The following is an 18,512-nucleotide window of genomic DNA, read 5'->3' as shown; positions in this document are numbered from 1 at the left end:
GATGACCAGAGTATATCCAGTGATACAAAAATGTACAGCAGAAGTGACAGCAATGATAGGCATGGTACTCCTGATACCAGTGGTGGGACTAGACACGACTCCATACCCACAGTACCAGGTAACAAACATAGGCATAGCGAGGGGTGAGACATACCTCCAATACTATCCAATTGAGACCTATGCCATCAGGAAGAATGGTACTATGAGAAGAGTCTCCCTAAACGGATGCCACGGGAAAGGCACGCTTACGATATGCCCACATCCGGTAGGAGAAGGCCCTAAGGATGAGTGCGGCTATAATAAGACAGAGGGATGTGTGTTGGAATTATCACATGTTGATCACCATCACACCCGCTCGGGATATAGAGGCGAAGGGGAGTATTGTACAGCCACCACAGAGACTGAGTACCAATATAGTAACCTTGTATGTGCAATCACAATGCCCAACTTTTGCTTTACACCAAAGATCCCTGTGACAATTGGACACACCAGGTTGGTGTATGTACATTCAAGGGAGGAGATAAAACTAAATGTGCCAGATAGTCTAAAGGACGAGTTGGTTAATCATGAAGATCCGGTCGGGGCCCCAATACCATGCCTGCAAGAGGATCTGCAAGAAATGAAAGAGGATTTAAGTAAGATGGTGAAACAATACATCATGTTGCAAAGGAATCTTGGGGAATTAGAAAGGGACATAGAGGTAGAGCTACAGAACGTCCCGTGGTATGAGAAGCTGTGGGATTGGGGAATGAATGTCAACATACACCCATGGATCTGCATCACTTCTCATATATTAGTGATAGTACAGTTAGTCATGGCTATAGGATGGGGAATAGCAGCATGCACCACCTGTAAAAAGAAACAGACCAAACAAAGAGCTAAAGTGAGTCGGAAAGAGTTGGAAAACACAAGTTTGCTCTAGACATGATGTTAATGCAGGGCCTCCCGAACCAGCGCCTGATCACCGCATGGGGCAGGAGGCACAGCGATGCTTATACATGTGGTTTAACTTGGGCAAGGGCCAAGTACCAAAAGGGGGGATTGCAGTGGGGAAAGAGTTAAACTGACATCGCTGGTAGTTTCACTGAATAGTGTAAAGACAGGGACTATCATGAAAGACCACATCCATAAAGATGCGGTCAAAGATAGCTGACCTTTGGAGAGATATAAAACAATTAAATGGAGACAGGATGTCCAGCATTTCAACTGCCCGTAAGAACTTTATTACCTAGGTTACATTCCAAGGTATCTTTTAATTAGCATTCAGCAGTTTGAGTGATTGATTGAGGAGGCAGCTTATACATGTTTATATTAAGATTCGTAACCAATCCGTGAAGGTGCATGCAGGCCAAGATCCAATCAGGTGGCAGGAATGAATTTAACATGAGATGGCCATGTGTATTGTAATGTATAAAAATGTAGTGTTTGCTGTACCAATTTGGAAAGGTCTGGCTAAGACAGAGCAGACTGTTTCCCCACCGGTGCAATAAAGACAACTTGACGATCGATCTAAAACCTTGTGTCGAGTGTTGGTTTAAAATACTCCACAACAAATCTAACCAAATAGATCCTGTTTTTGACCTCTCACATAGAATGGTTACAGCACAGAAGGCCATTTGGCCCGTCGAGCCCATGCCAGCTCTCTGCAAGAGCACTTCAGTTAATCCCACTTCCCCGCCCTTTCCCCGTAGCCCTGGAAAAAAAATTCCTTCAGGTACTTATCTAATTCCCTTTTGAAAGCCACGATTTAATCTGCCTCCACATCCCTTTCAGGCAGTGCATTCCAGATCCTAACTGCTCGCTGCGTAAAAAGTTTTTCCTCATGTTGCCTTTGGTTCTTCTGCCAATCACCTTAAATCTGTGTCCTCTGGTTCTCGACACTTCCGCCAATGGGAACAGTTTCTCTCTCTCTACTCTGTCCAGAACCCTCATGATTTTGAAAACCTCCATCAAATCTCCTCTCAACCTTCTCTACTCTAAGGAGAACAACCCCAGCTTCTCCAGTCTATCCACGTAACTGAAGTCCCTCATCCCTGGAACCATTATTGTAAATAATTTCTGCACCATCTCTAAGGCTTTCAGATGCTTCCTAAATTGCGGTGCCCAGAATTGGACACAATACTCCAGTTGAGGCAGAACCAGTGTTTTATAAAGTTTCATCATAACTTCCTTGCATTTGTAATCTATGCCTCTATTTAAGAAGCCCAGGATCCCGTATGCTTTTTAAACTGCTTTCTCATCCTGCCCTGCCACATTTAATGATTTTTGCACATATGCCCCCAGGTCTCTCTGTTCATGCACCCCCTTTAGAAATGTACCCTTTAATTTATATTGCCTCTCCTCATTATTTCTACCAAAATGTACCACTTCGCACCTTTCTGCATTAAATTTCATCTGCTACGTGTCTGCCTATTCCACCAGCCTGTCTATGTCCTCTTGAAGTCTATCACTATCCTCCTCACTGTTCACTATACTTCCAAGTTTTGTTTCATCTGCCAATTTTGAAATTGTGCCCTGTACACCCAAGTCCAAGTCCTTAATATATATCAAGAAAAGCAGTGGTCCTAGTCCCTCTCCAGTGCTATAATAGTTTATTTGATCAATACTGCACCCCTCCGTTTTTCCTTTCCTATCTTTCCTGAATACCTTGTAGCCAGGAATATCAAGTTCCCAATCCGCCCCTTGTTTGAGCCAGCTCTCTGCTATTGCCACTATATCATAGTCCCATGTGGGTATTGTGCCTGCAGTTCACCAATGTTATTTACCACATACCGTGCATTTACACACATGCACTCCAACTCCATCTTAGACTGCCTCAAATCTGGCCCCTGTCTGATCCCTCCTATGTCTAAATATTAAAAGTTAATTATATTAATTTTGTTTATTGCTCCTCCGGCCCCAATTTCAATGGGATGACAAAAAATCTGTTCCCTAATTGGGGCTTTAAATGGTGGTGAATTAACCCAGAATCCCCCGCTCGATGGAAAGTGCCCTATCAATGACGACAGGCGCTCAGTGCACCGGCGCGGTAACTGGTGTGCTCTGAGCATGCGCATTGCCAGTGTTGGCGATGGATTGAGCGGAACAGGCGGGTCAGCGGTCGGGAGGCAGGAGGAGATTGTCGTGGTAGGGGACGGATTGGGCCCGCGGGTCAGTTTAAAAGCTTCATAAACACCCGGTGTAGGCCTGAGGCCCCCAATAAGAGCCACAGGCCCCGTGTTTCCCCGGCTACAGGCCCGGTCAGCGGGTGTAGAACTGAACCCAACCAGAGTAGAGGGAGGGGGAAACTGGGAGTGGAGGAAAGAAATGTTGGAGATGGTGCAATGGGTTTGGATTTCAGCACAGGGAGGAGGGAGTGTGTGTGGGACAGGGATTTACAGCTTTGGGGGAGCAAGAGAGGAAAAATGTTCCATAGAAACTAGAATCGTCTGTTCTGAATTTCTATCCTGTACTTACAGTAATGACTTTTGTAAACGCCTTTTACAGGGTGTTAGAAGGAGAGGATTTACAGACAGGAAACTCAAACCAAACATCACGTGAAAAGCTGACAGAGTCACTCAATTCATCAGGACCTGAATATCATCGCGCTTTGAATGTGGAAGGAGAAATGTTTGCTGTCAGTGGGAAAAGATTTCAAACATCAGTGTGACTGGTAAAGCACCGAGACACACACACCCGAGTGAGAGTGTTCCAGTGCACTGACTGTGGAAAGAGCTTTAACCAGTTACACAGCCTGAAAATATATCACACCATTCACAGTGGGGAGAAACCATACACATGTTCTGTGTGTGGACGAGGCTTCAACTGATCACCCAACCTGGAGAGACACAAGGACACCCGCTCCATGGAGAAACTATGGAAATGTGAGGACTGTGGGAAGGGATTCAATTAACTGTCCCAGCTGGAGACTGGGGAGAGGCTGTTCACCTGCTCTCTCTCGGAAGGGATTTAATCAATTGTCTAGCATGCTGACACGCCAGCGAGCTTGCAGTAGGGAGAGGCCGTTCTCCTGCTCCATGTGTGGGAAGGGATTCACTTGTTCATCCCACCTCACTGCACACCAACTTGATCACACTGATGAGAGACCTTTTAAATGCTCTGACTGTGAGAACAGCTTTAAAACCTCTGAGGAACTGATTGAACACCAGCGAGTTCACACTGACGAGAGACCGTTCTGTTGCTCTCACTGCGGGAAGATGTTCCAGCAGTCATTCCGTCTGGCTGAACACCAGCTCCTTCACACTCATGAGAGTCCATTCAGTTGCTCTCACTGTGGGGAGAGGTTCAGCCAGTCATTGCAACTCGCTGAACACCAGCGAGTTCACACCAAGGAGAGACCATTCAACTGCTTCGTGTGTGGAAAGGGATTCTCTCGTTTAGCCCACCTTATGTCACATGAGGACATTCACACTAGGGAATTGCCGTTCTACTGCTGTGGGAAAGGATTCACTCATTTTGTCCGCCTTTTGACACACAGGCGAGTTCACACAGGGGCGAGGCCGTTCTCCTGTTCAGTCTGTGGGAAGAGATTTACTCGTTCAAGCCACCTTCTGGAGCACAAGCGCGTTCACACCGGGGAGAGGCCATTCACCTGTTCTGTCTGTGGGAAGAGTTTCCCTTGTTTATCCCACCTCTTGGTACACCAGCGTGTTCACACTGGGGAGAGGCCATTTACCTGCTCCGTGTGTGGGAAGAGATTCGCTCAGTCATCCACCCTGATGGCACACCAGCAAGTTCACTCTGATAAGAGACCTTATAAATGTTCTGACTGTGAGAAGAGCTTTAAAAGAAGTAATGCTCTGCTGACACACCAACGCACTCACACTGGGGAGAGGCCGTTCACCTGCTTCATGTGTGGGAAGAGATTCATTGAATCATCCCACCTACTGAGACACCAGCGCACTCACACTGAGAAGAGGCTGTTCACCTGCTCCTAGTGTGGGAAGGGATTCACTCAGTCATCCGACCTGCTGGCACACCGGAAAATTCACACTGGGGAGAGGCCATTCACCTGCTCCGAGTGTGGGAAGGGATTCACTCAGTCATCCCACCTACTGAGACACCAGCGCACTCACACTGAGGAGAGGCCGTTCACTTGCTCTGAGTGTGGGAATGGATTCCGTCTGTCATCCAGCCACCAGAGACACCAACTCAGTCACACTGGTGAGAGGCTGTTCACCTGCTCCGAGTGTGGGAAGGGATTCACTCAGTCATCCAACCTGCTGGTACACCAGCGAATTCACACTGGGGAGAGGCCGTTCACCTGCTCCGAGTGTGGGAAGGGATTCACTCATCCCACCTACTGAGACACCAGCGCACTCACACTGAGGAGAGGCCGTTCACTTGCTCCGAGTGTGGGAAGGGATTCCATCTGTCATCCAGCCACCAGAGACACCAACTCAGTCACACTGGTGAGAGGCTGTTCACCTGCTCCGTGTGTGGGAAGGGATTCAGTCTGCTATCCAGCCGCCAGAGACACCAACTCACTCACACTGGTAAGAGGCCGTTCACCTGCTCCGTGTGTGGGAAGGGATTCACTTGTTCATCCAGCCTCACTAGACACCAGCGAGTTCACACTGGTGAGAGACCGTTCACCTGCTCCGTGTGTGGGAAGAGATTCGCTCAGTCATCAACCCTGCTGAAACACCAGCAAGTTCACTCTGATAAGAGACCGTTTAAATGTTTGACTGTGAGAAGACCTTTAAAAGCAGCAATGATCTGCTGAGACACCAACGCACTCACACTGGGGAGAATCCGTTCACCTGCTCCGTGTGTCAGAAGGGATTCCCTGATTCATCCCACCTACTGAGCCACCAGCGCATTCGCACTGGGGAGAATCCGTTCACCTGCTCCGTGTGTCAGAAGGGTTTACCTGATTCATCCCACCTGCTGAGCCACCAGCGCACTCACACGGTGGAGAGGATGTTCACCTGCTCCGTGTGTTGGAAGAGATTCAGTGAATCATCCCACCTAAAGATACACCAGCGAATTCACACTGGGGAGAGGCCATTCCCCTGCTCCGTGTGTGGGAAGGGATTCATTCAGGCATCCAACCTGCGGACACACCAGCGAGTTCACACATTACTGCTGAAATTGGATTCTGCTGTTATTGCTGCTGTTAATCACATCCAGGACTGAACCATGTTCATTCTGACAGTTGGGGTTTGTTTCTGCTGATGTTAATAACCCTATAACTGGGCTGGAGATTAATATTCTGGATCAATGCCAAATAAATTGGCATTGTTTCAAACACACAGTGTGTCAAGTATTTGTTTCCTCCAAGATAAGAGACTAATTGATGTCCTGTTACTGACTGTTCCATTTTTGGGCCTGTTCTCCTTTCTAACTCTAGATTATTTCAGTTCTCATACCTTCGGTTACTCTCATGGACAATTCCCAGCTCCCCTTACCTTCCAGAGTGCCTCTCCTAGCATTGGTATCCAGGGAAGGTATCAGTAACATGCCCGGGATCACTAAACACAAAACCCAGTCTGTTAATCACTTTCAGCTACTGGACTTAGTGTGTGCCCCACAGAATTTCTCTCACCTTCGATGTGTGAATAGAGCATCACGCCTCAGAACCTGGTTTTAAATTTAAATGCACTCAGCAAATGTATTGAACAAGAGATGAACAAGTAAACAGATCACGGCCCAATCCTCCAGCTCTGTATTGTAGGTCGATGAGACTCTGTTAAGGTGCCATGTGCTGCTGGACCGCTCTGCATTTTGCCTGTAATGGAAAATATCTGAAGATTTGTCCCAGTGTAACCTTTGCTGTAATGAAATGAGTGTGTCTTTTAATGAGCCTCACGTCCTTGCTCAAGTTGGCTGCAATTGTCAAATCTCAGTGAGGCAGTAATCGTGACCATCTTTAAGAAAGGTGACAAGTCCGATTGCGGTAATTACAGAAGAGTTTCCCTGCTGTCTTCCACAGGAAATGTCATCGCAAGAATCCTCCTCAATCGCCTTCTCCCAGTGGCCGAAGAGCTCCTCCCAGAGTCGCAATGCGGATTCTGCCCACTAAGGGGCGCAATGGACATGATCTTCACCGCACGTCAACTACAAGAGAAATGCAGGGAACAGCACCAACCGCTGTACATGGCCTTCTTTGACCTCACAAAGGCCTTCGGCACTGTCAACCATGAGGGATTATAGAATGTCCTCCTCCAATTCGGCTGCCCTCAAAAGTTTGTCACCATCCTCCACCTGCTTCACGACAACATGCAAGCTGTGATCCTGACCAACGGATCCACCACAAACCCAATTCACATACGGACCGGGGTCAAGCAAGGCTGTGTCATTGCACCAACGTTCTTCTCGGTCTTCCTTGCTGCAATGCTCCAGCTCACCCTCAGTAAGCTCGCCGCTGGTGTGGAGCTAATCTACAGAACAAACGGGAAACTGTTCAATCTCCGTCACCTCCAGTCCAGATCCAAGGTCGTACCATCCTCTCTCGTCGAATTACAGTATGCAGACGACACTTGTGTCTGCGCACACTCACTGGTCGCACTCCAAACCATCACCAACACCTTCAACAAAGCGAACGACAGCATAGGCCTTACACTAAACATCCGTAAGACAAAGGTCCTCTACCAACCTGCCCCCACCACACAATACTGCCTCCCGATTATCAAAATCCACAATGAGGCCTTGGACAACGTGGACCACTTTCCATACCTCGGGAGCCTACTGTCAACAAGGGCAGATGTCGATGACGAAGTCCAACACCGCCTTCAATGTGCCAGTGCAGCCTTCGGTCACCTGAGGAAGAGAGTGTTTGAAGACCAGGACCTCAAACCTAGCACCAAGCTCATGGTCTACAGAGCAGTAGTAATACCCGCCCTCCTGTATGCCTCAGAGACATGGACCATGTACAGCAGGCACCTCCAAGCACTGGAGAGGTACCACCAATGCTGCCTCCGCAAATTCCTGCAAATCCATTGGCAGGATAGGCATGCCAATGTCAGTGTTCTCGCTCAGGCCAGCATCGAAGCTTTGACCACGCTTGATCAGCTCCGATGGAGGGGCCACATCGTCCGCATGTCCGACACAAGATTCCCAAAACAAGCGCTCTACTTGGAGCTCCGACACGGCAAGAGAGCCCCAGGTGATAAGAGAAAATGCTTCAAGGACACCTCCAAAGCCTCCTTGAAAAAGTGCAATATCCCCACTGACACCTGGGAATGCCTGGCCCGAGACCGCTCAAAGTGGAGGAGAAGCATCCGGGAAGGCGCCAAACACCTCGAGTCTCTTCGCCGGGAGCAAGCGGAAGCCAAGCGTAGGCAGCACAAGGAGCGCACGTCAACCCAAGCACCGCACCCACCCGCCCCTTCAACCACCGTCTGCCCCACCTGTGACAGAGACTGTAGGTCCCTCACAGGACTCATCAGTCACCTGAGAACTCACTGTTAGTGTGGAAGCAAGTCATCCTCGGTTCCGAGGGACTGCCTAAGAAGAAGATGATTTTGCCTGTAATGGAAATTAACTGAAGATTTGTCCCAGTGTAACCTTTGCTGGCATGAAATGAGTGTGTCTTTTAATGAGCCTCACGTCCTTGCTCATGTCGGCTGCAATTGTGTAGAAAGGGGATGTGTAAAGAGATGGTCTGTGTATGGAGATGTGAAAGAAGGAAACGGTGTGTGTGTGTGATAGTGACACAGCCTTGTGGTCACAGTCAGAACAATGACAGATATCCTTGTGGTTATGGTTTGGGCAGGGCCAGGTCAATAATGTAGTAAACAAGTTAAATATAAATATTGCCAGTGTAGTTGCAGCTCGTTAGAACAGACCTGGGGAGAAGAGAGCTCTGAATCCACTGTATTATCCCTGTTCTCGGGATCGGGTAACTATACATTGTCTGTATCTTTGTAGTGCTGTTAATAAAGTCAGTAAAAGATAATCTGTTGTTGTGAGCTTGATTATCTGGTGTCTGAAGCCAAAAGACTAAATTTTTAGTGTCAACAAGATGAACAAGTAAACACATCATGACCCAATACACCAGCTATATATTCACAGGATAAAGTCTGTTATCACACTCCTCGAGTGGACAGAATAAAGAAAGATCCCAACTCAAAGAACCTCTAGATTCATTTGTAAATATCTTTTACATTCTGACAGGTTCCAACTGTCAGTTTCCATTACAGTGAAGTCAATAGAAGACGAGAGAATGGTGAGAGTAGGAGTGGAAAAGGAGTTCGAGTGAGGAGATTGGAGAGTAGGGGTGAAAGAGGAGTTGGAGTCAGGTGTTGGAGAGTAGGGGTGAAAGAGGAGTTGGGGTGAGGAGGGTTGGAGAGTAGGGGTGAAAGAGGAGTTGGGGTGAGGGGGGGTTGGAGAGTAGGGCTGAAAGAGGAGTTGGGGTGAGGTGTTGGAGAGTAGGGGTGAAAGAGGAGTTGGGGTGGGGAGGGTTGGAGAGTAGGGGTGAAAGAGGAGTTGGGGTGAGGTGTTGGAGAGTAGGGATGAAAGAGGAGTTGGGGTGAGGGGTTTGGAGAGTAGGGGTGAAAGAGGAGTTGGGGTGAGGGGGTTGGAGAGTAGGGGTGAAAGAGGAGTTGGGGTGAGGGGGGTTGGAGAGAAGGGGTGAAAGAGGAGTTGGGGTGAGGGGGGTTGGAGAGTAGGGATGAAAGAGGAGTTGGGGTGAGAGGTGTTGGAGAGTAGGGGTGAAAGTGGAGTTGGGGTGAGGGGTGTTGGAGAGTAGGGGTGAAAGTGGAGTTGGGGTGAGGGGGGTTGGAGAGTAGGGGTGAAAGAGGAGTTGGGGTGAGAGGTGTTGGAGAGTAGGGGTGAAAGAGGAGTTGGGGTGAGGGGGGTTGGAGAGTAGGGGTGAAAGAGGAGTTGGGGTGAGGGGGGTTGGAGAGTAGGGATGAAAGAGGAGTTGGGGTGAGGGGGGTTGGAGAGTAGGGGTGAAAGTGGAGTTGGGGTGAGGGGGGTTGGAGAGTAGGGGTGAAAGAGGAGTTGGGGTGAGGGGGGTTGGAGAGTAGGGGTGAAAGAGGAGTTGGGGTGAGGGGGGTTGGAGAGTAGGGGTGAAAGAGGAGTTGGGGTGAGGGGGTTGGAGAGCAGGGGCGAAAGAGGAGTTGGGGTGAGGGGGGTTGGAGAGTAGGGGTGAAACAGGAGTTGGGATGAGGGGTGTTGGAGAGTAGGGATGAAAGAGGAGTTGGGGTGAGGGGGGTTTGGAGAGTATGAGTGAAAGAGGAGTTGGGGTGAGGGGGTTGGAGCGTAGGGGTGAAAGCGGAGTTGCTGTGAGGGGGGTTTGGAGAGTAGGGGTGAAAGAGGAGTTGGGGTGAAGATGGTTGAAGAGTGGGGGTGAAAGAGGAGTTGGGGTGAGGGGCTTGGAGAGCAGGGGTGAAAGGAGTTGAGGTGAGAGGTTGGAGAGTAGGGGTGAAAGAGGAGCTGGGGGGAGGGGTGTTGGAGAGTAGGGGTGAAAGAGGAGTTGGGGTGAGGGGGGTTGGAGAGCAGGGGTGAAAGAGGAGTTGGGGTGAGGGAGGTTTGAGAGTAGGGGTGAGGGGCTTGGAGAGTAGGTGTGAAAGAGGAGTTGGGGTGAGGGGGGTTGGAGAGTACAGGTGAAAGAGAACTTGGCCTTAAGCTCTGGAATTCCCGCTATAAAACTCTACGGCCTAGAAATTCAGTTTGGGCCCGCCAGCTCGCTTGCGCCCAGAAGTTACTGCTGCGCGCGGAGCCACTTGCGCCCGCCGGAAATTCAGTTTCAGCGCCCAAGTCGAAGCCGGCCGCTATTCAAGGGTGTGGCCGCCCCCGCTTGGGGCGCTGAAACTGAATTTCGGCGCGCTAGGTGCCGCAGCGCCACCCGCTGCGGAGCGGCAGGCTGCGGTACTGCAGGCCTTCATCCCTCTCTTAAGGGGGAGGTGCCTGCAACAGCGAGAACGCCGCTCGCTAGTGCCGGCAAATGAGCCCGGCACCACGGAGAAGTGCCGGGTTCCCGGAAAACAGCTGTCAATGCCGCGGGGGGGCAGTGGAGGAGGCCGGGGAAGGAGGTGCGGGCAGGCGGCCACCGAAAAAGCGGCCGGCCGCACCTCCGCCTTAACTCGCCCCACTAAGGCTGCAGGGCGGCCCCGTTTTCAGATCGCTGTTTGCGGCCGCTGCAGAAGAGGCGGCCGCAACTAAATATGGCGGTCGGGCTGGTAGTGGGGCACTGCGCACACCGATGATGTCATCGGTGGCAGCGCAGCGCAACTGGCTAACGCCACCAGTACCGCAGCGCTGAATATCGGCGCAATCTCAGCAAGTGGCGCAAAAGCCCTCTTTGGGCGAAAACTGGGCGTAAAGCCTACTGAATTTCTAGCCCTACGCCTCTCCCCCGTTCCTCTTTTAAGATGCTCCTTAAAACCTACCTCTTTGATAAAGCTTTTGGTGATCTTTACTGCGATCCCCTTCTGTGGCTCGGTGTTAAATATAATTTTTTGATATTGCTCTTGTTGAGCACCTTGGGACGTTTGACTACGTTAAATTTGCTAAATAAATGTAAGTTGTTGTTGTGGATCCCAAATCTAGGGAGCACCTACAGTGTGACATCATATCCAGGGTCCACTTACACTGAGACACTCAATCCAGGGATCACTTACATTGTGACACCAAATCCAGCGACCATTTATATTGACACACCAAATCCAGGGATCACTTACATTGTGACACAAGCATCCAGGAACCGCTTACAGTTTGATACTAAATCAAGGGACCATTTACATTTTGACACCAAATACAGAAACCACTTATATGATGACACCAAATTGAGGAACCATTTACACTGACACAATAAATCCTGGGACCATTTACACCATGGCACCAAACACAAGGCCAATTTATGATGGGACAAAAAACCCAGGGAGTACTTGCACTGCGACACTAAATCCAGGGGCCAGGTGTACAGTCCCAGGGTTGGAATCCCCATGTAAAGTCACAAGGTTAGATTCTCCATGTACAGTCCCAGGGTTAGAAACCCCATGTACAGTCCCAGGGTTAGAATCCCCATGTACAGTCCCAGGGTTAGAATTCCCATGTACAGTCCCAGGGGTAGAATCACCATGTACAGTCGCAGGGTTAGAATCCCCATGTACAGTCCCAGGGTTAGAATCCACATGTACAGTCCCAGGGTTAGAATCCACATGTACAGTCCCAGGGTTGGAATTCACATGTACAGTCCCAGGGTTGGAATCCCCATGTACAGTCCCAGGGTTAGAATCCCCATGTGCAGTCCCAGGGTTAGAATCCCCATGTACATTCCCAGGGTTAGAATCCCCATGTACAGTCCCAGGGTTGGAATCCCCATGTACAGTCCCAGTGTAAGAATCCCCATGTACAGTCCCAGTGTTAGAATCCCCATTTACAGTCCCAGGGTTAGAAACCCCATGTACAGTCCCAGGTTTAGAATCCACATGTACAGCCCCAGGGTTAGAGACCCCATGTGCATGCCCAGGGTTAGAATTCCCATGTACATTCCCAGGGTTAGAATCCCCATGTACAGTCGCAGTGGTAGAATCCCCATGTGCAGTCCAAGGGTTAGAATCCCCATGTACAGTCCCAGGGTTAGAATCCCCATGTACAGTCCCAAATTGGAATCCCCATGTACAGTCTCAGGGTTAGAATCCCCATGTACAGTCTCAGGGTTAGAATTACCATGTACAGTCCCAGGGTTAGAATCCCCATGTACAGTCCCAGGGTTGTAATCCCCGTGTACAGTCCCAGGGTTGGAATCCCCATGTACAGTCTCAGGGTTAGAATTCTCATGTACAGCCCCAGGGTTGGAATCCCCATGTACAGTCTCAGGGTTAGAATCCCCATGAACAGTCTCAGGGATAGAATCACCATGTACAGTCCCAGGGTAAGAAACCCCAAGTACAGTCCCAGGGTTGTAATCCCCGTGTACAGTCCCAGGGTTGGAAACCCCATGTACAGTCTCAGGGTTAGAATCACCATGTACAGTCTCAGGGTTAGAATCCCCATGTACAGTCTCAGGGTTAGAATCCCCATGTACAGTCCCAGGGTTGGAATCCCCATGTACAGTCGCAGTGTTAGAATCCTCAGGTACAGTCCCAGGGTTAGAATCCCCATGTACAGTCCCAGGGTTGGAATCCCCATGTACAGTCTCAGGGTTAGAATATCCATGTACATTCCCAGGGTTGGAATCCCCATGTACAGTCCCAGGGTTAGAATCCCCAAGTACAGTCCCAGGGTTATAATCACCATGTACAGTCACCGGGTTAGAATCTCCATGTACAGTTCCAGGTTTAGAATCCCCATGTACAGTCTCAGGGTTGGAATCCCCATGTAAAGTTTCAGGGTTGGAATCCACATGTACAGTCCCAGGGTTGGAATCCCCATGTACAGTCCCAGGGTTGGAATCCCCATGTACAGTCACAGGGTTAGAATCCCCATGTACAGTCCCAGGGTTAGAATCCCCAAGTACAGTCCCAGGGTTAGAATTCCCATGTACAGTCACAGTGTAAGAATCCCCATGTACAGATCCAGGGTATGGAATCCCCATGTACAGTCCCAGGGTTGGAATCCACATGTACAGTCCCAGGGTTGGAATACCCATGTACAGTCCCAGGGTTGGAATCCCCATGTACATTCACAGGGTTAGAGTCCCCATGTACAGTCCCAGTGTTAGAATCCCCATGTACAGTCCCAGGGTTAGAATCCCCATGTACAGTCACAGGGTTAGAATCCCCATGTGCAGTCCCAGGGTTAGAAACCCCATGTACAGTCCCAGGGTTGGAATCCTCATGTACAGTCCCAGGGTTAGAATCCCCGTATACAGTCCCAGGTTTAGAATCCCCATGTACAGTCCCAGGGTTTGAATCCCCATGTACAGACCCAGGTTTAGAATCCCCATGTACAGTCCCAGGGTTAGAATCCCCATGTACAGTCCCAGGGTTAGAATTCCCGTGTACAGTCCCAGGGTTAGAATCCCCACGTACAGTCCCAGGGTTAGAATCCCAATGTACAGTCCCAGGGTTAGAATCTCCATGTACAGTTCCAAGGGTTAGAAAACCCATGTACAGTCCCAGGTTTAGAATCCCCATGTACAGTCCCAGGGTTAGAATCCCCATGTACAGTCCCAGGGTTAGAATCCCCATGTACAGTCCCAGGGTTAGAATCCCCATGTACAGTCCCAGAGTCAGAATCCCCATGTACATTCCCAGGGTTAGAATCCCCATGTACAGTCCCAGGGTTAGTATCCCCATGTACAGTCCCAGGGTTAGAATCTCCATGTATATACCCAAGGTTAGAATCACCATGAACAGTCCCAGGGATAGAATCCTCATGTACTGTCCCAGGGTTAGAATCACCATGTACAGTCACAGCGTTAGAATCCCCATGTACAGTCCCAGGGTTAGAATCCCCATGTAAAGTCCCAGGGTTAAAATCCCGATGTATATTCCCAGGGTTAGAATCCCCATGTACATACCCAGGGTTAGAATCCCCATGTAAAGTCCCAGGGTTAGAATCCCCATGTACAGTCCCAGGGTTAGAATCCCCATGTACAGTCCGAGGGTTAGAATCCCCATGTACAGTCCCAGAGTTGGAATTCCCATGTATAGTCCCAGGGTTAGAAACACCATGTACAGTCCCAGGGTTAGAAACCCCATGTACAGTCCCAGGGTTAGAATCCCCATATACAGTCCCAGGGTTGGAATCCCCATGTACAGACCCAGGGTTAGATTCCCCACATACAGTCCCAGGGTAAGAATCCCCATGTACAGACCCAGGTTTTGAATCCCCATGTACAGTCCCAGGGTTAGAATCCCCATGTACAGTCCCAGGGTAAGAATCCCCATGTACAGTCCCAGGGTTAGAATCCCCATGTGCAGTCTCAGGTTTAGAATCCCCACATACAGTCCCAGGGTTAGAATCCCCATGTACAGTCCCAGAGTTAGACTCACCATGTACATTCCCAGAGTTTGAATCCCCATGTACAGTCCCAGGGTTAGAATCCCCATGTACAGTCCCAGGGTTAGAATCCCCATGTACAGTCCCAGGTTTAGAATCCCCATGTACATTCCCAGGGTTAGAATCCCCATGTACAGTCCCAGGGTAAGAATCCCCATGTACAGTCCCAGGTTTAGAATCCCCATATACAGTCCCAGGGTTAGAATCACCATGTACAGTCCCAGTGTTAGAATCACCATGTACGGTCCCAGGGTTAGGATCCCCATGTACAGTCAAAGGGTTAGAATCCCCCTGTATAGTCCCAGGGTTAGAATCCCCATGTAAGTCCCAGGGTTAGAATCCCCATGTACAGTCCCAGGGTTGGAATCCCCATGTATAGTCCCAGGGTTAGAATCCCCATGTACAGTCCCAGTGTTGGAATCCCCATGTACAGTCCCAGGGTTAGAATCCCCATATACAGTCCCAGGGTTAGAATCCCCATGTACAGTCCCAGGTTTAGAATCCCCACATACAGTCCCAGGGTAAGAATCCCCATGTGCAGACCCAGTGTTTGAATCCCCATGTACAGTCCCAGGGTTAGAATCCCCATGTACAGTCCCAGGGTAAGAATCCCCATGTACAGTCCCAGGGTTAGAATCCCCATGTGCAGTCTCAGGTTCAGAATCCCCACATACAGTCCCAGGGTTAGAATCCCCATGTACAGCCCCAGAGTTAGACTCACCATGTACATTCCCAGAGTTTGAATCCCCATGTACAGTCCCAGGGTTAGAATCCCCATGTACAGTCCCAGGGTTAGAATCCCCATGTACAGTCCTAAGGTTAGAATCCCCATGTACATTCCCAGTGTTAGAATCCCCATGTACAGTCCCAGGTTTAGAATCCCCATGTACAGTCCCAGGGTTTGAATCCCCATGTACAGGCCCAGGTTTAGAATCCCCATGCACAGTCCCAGGGTTAGAATCCCCATGTACAGTCCCAGGGTTAGAATTCCCGTGTACAGTCCCAGGGTTAGAATCCCCACGTACAGTCCCAGGGTTAGAATCTCCATGTACAGTTCCAAGGGTTAGAAAACCCATGTACAGTCCCAGGTTTAGAATCCTCATGTACAGTCCCAGGGTTAGAATCCCCATGTACAGTCCCAGGGTTAGAATCCCCATGTACAGTCCCAGGGCTAGAATCCCCATGTACAGTCCCAGAGTTAGAATCCCCATGTACATTCCCAGGGTTAGAATCCCCATGTACAGTCCCTGGGTTATTATCCCCATGTACCGTCCAAGGGTTAGAATCCCCATGTACAGACCCAAGGTTAGAATCCCCATGAACAGTCCCAGGGTTAGAATCCTCATGTACAGTCCCAGGGTTAGAATCACCATGTACAGTCACAGGGTTAGAATCCCCATGTACAGTTCCAGGGTTAGAATCCCCATGTAAAGTCCCAGGGTTAAAATCCCCATGTATATTCCCAGGGTTAGAATCCCCATGTAAATACCCAGGGTTAGAATCCCCATGTAAAGTCCCAGGGTTAGAATCCCCATGTACAGTCCCAGGTTTAGAATCCCCATGTACAGTCCCAGGGTTAGAATCCCCATGTACAGTCCCAGAGTTGGACTCACCATGTACATTCCCAGAGTTTGAATCCCCATGTACAGTCCCATGGTTAGAATCCCCATGTACAGTCCCAGGGTTAGAATCCCCATGTACAGTCCTAAGGTTAGAATCCCCATGTACACTCCCAGGGTTAGATTCCCCATGTACAGTCCCAGGTATAGAATCCCCATGTACATTCCCAGGGTGAGAATCCCCATGTACAGTCCCAGGGTAAGAATCCCCATGTACAGTCCCAGGTTTAGAATCCCCATACACAGTCCCAGGGTTAGAATCACCATGTACAGTCCCAGTGTTAGAATCACCATGTACGGTCCCAGGGTTAGGATCCCCATGTACAGTCACAGGGTTAGAAGCCCCCTGTATAGTCCCAGGGTTAGAATCCCCATGTAAGTCCCAGGGTTAGAATCCCCATGTACAGTCCCAGGGTTGGAATCCCCATGTACAGTCCCAGGGTTAGAATCCCCATGTACAGTCCCAGTGTTGGAATCCCCATGTACAGTCCCAGGGTTAGAATCCCCATATACAGTCCCAGGGTTAGAATCCCCATGTACAGTCCCAGGTTTAGAATCCCCATATACAGTCCCAGGGTTGGAATCCCCATGTACAGACCCAGGGTTAGAATCCCCACATACAGTCCCAGGGTAAGAATCCCCATGTACAGACCCAGGGTTTGAATCCCCATGTACAGTCCCAGGGTAAGAATCCCCATGTACAGTCCCAGGTTTAGAATCCATATATTCAGTCCAAGGGTTAGAATCACCATGTACAGTCCCAGTGTTAGAATCACCATGTACGGTCCCAGGGTTAGGATCCCCATGTCCAGTCCCAGGGTTGGAATCCCCATGTATAGTCCCAGGGTTAGAATCCCCATGTACAGTCCCAGTTTTAGAATCCCCATGTACAGTCCCAGGGTTAGAATCCCCATATACAGTCCCAGTGTTAGGATCCCCATGTACAGTCCCAGGTTTAGAATCCCCATGTACAGTCCCAGGGTTAGAATCCCCATGTACAGTCCCAGGGTTAGAATCCCCATGTACAGTCTCAGGGTTAGAATCCCCAAGTACAGTCCCAGGGTTAGAATCACCATGTACAGTCACAGGGTTAGAATCTCCATGTACAGTTCCAGGTTTAGAATCCCCATGTACAGTCTCAGGGTTGGAATCCCCATGTAAAGTTTCAGGGTAGGAATCCACATGTACAGTCCCAGGGTTGGAATCCCCATGTACAGTCCCAGGGTTGGAATCCCCATGTACAGTCACAGGGTTAGAATCCCCATGTACAGACCCAGGGTTAGAATCCCCAAGTACAGTCCCAGGGTTAGAATTCCCATGTACAGTCACAGTGTAAGAATCCCCATGTACAGATCCAGGGTATGGAATCCCCATGTACAGTCCCAGGGTTGGAATCCACATGTACAGTCCCAGGGTTGGAATACCCATGTACAGTCCCAGGGTTGGAATCCCCATGTACATTCACAGGGTTAGAGTCCCCATGTACAGTCCCAGTGTTAGAATCCCCATGTACAGTCCCAGGGTTAGAATCCCCATGTACAGTCACAGGGTTAGAATCCCCATGTGCAGTCCCAGGGTTAGAAACCCCATGTACAGTCCCAGGGTTGGAATCCTCATGTACAGTCCCAGGGTTAGAATCCCCGTATACAGTCCCAGGTTTAGAATCCCCATGTACAGTCCCAGGGTTTGAATCCCCATGTACAGACCCAGGTTTAGAATCCCCATGTACAGTCCCAGGGTTAGAATCCCCATGTACAGTCCCAGGGTTAGAATTCCCGTGTACAGTCCCAGGGTTAGAATCCCCACGTACAGTCCCAGGGTTAGAATCCCCATGTACAGTCCCAGGGTTAGAATCTCCATGTACAGTTCCAAGGGTTAGAAAACACATGTACAGTCCCAGGTTTAGAATCCCCATGTACAGTCCCAGGGTTGGAATCCCCATGTACAGTCCCAGGGTTAGAATCCCCATGTACAGTCCCAGGGTTAGAATCCCCATGT

General features: G+C 49.7%; 1 pseudogene; it reads left to right on the top strand.

Moving 5' to 3' along the window:
- LOC147119231 (uncharacterized) overlaps positions 1–5,809 on the top strand; it is a 108,533-nt pseudogene extending 102,724 nt beyond the window's left edge.
- The last annotated feature ends 12,703 nt before the right edge of the window (positions 5,810–18,512 follow it).

The sequence above is a fragment of the Somniosus microcephalus genome, chromosome 4 (genome assembly GCF_052327205.1).
Source record: "Somniosus microcephalus isolate GS21.2 chromosome 4, FLI_Smic_1.0, whole genome shotgun sequence".
In the NCBI taxonomy this organism is placed as follows: Eukaryota; Metazoa; Chordata; class Chondrichthyes; order Squaliformes; family Somniosidae; genus Somniosus; species Somniosus microcephalus.
The sequence above is the reverse complement of the archived record's forward strand: the minus strand, read 5'-3'. Positions and strand labels throughout refer to the sequence as shown.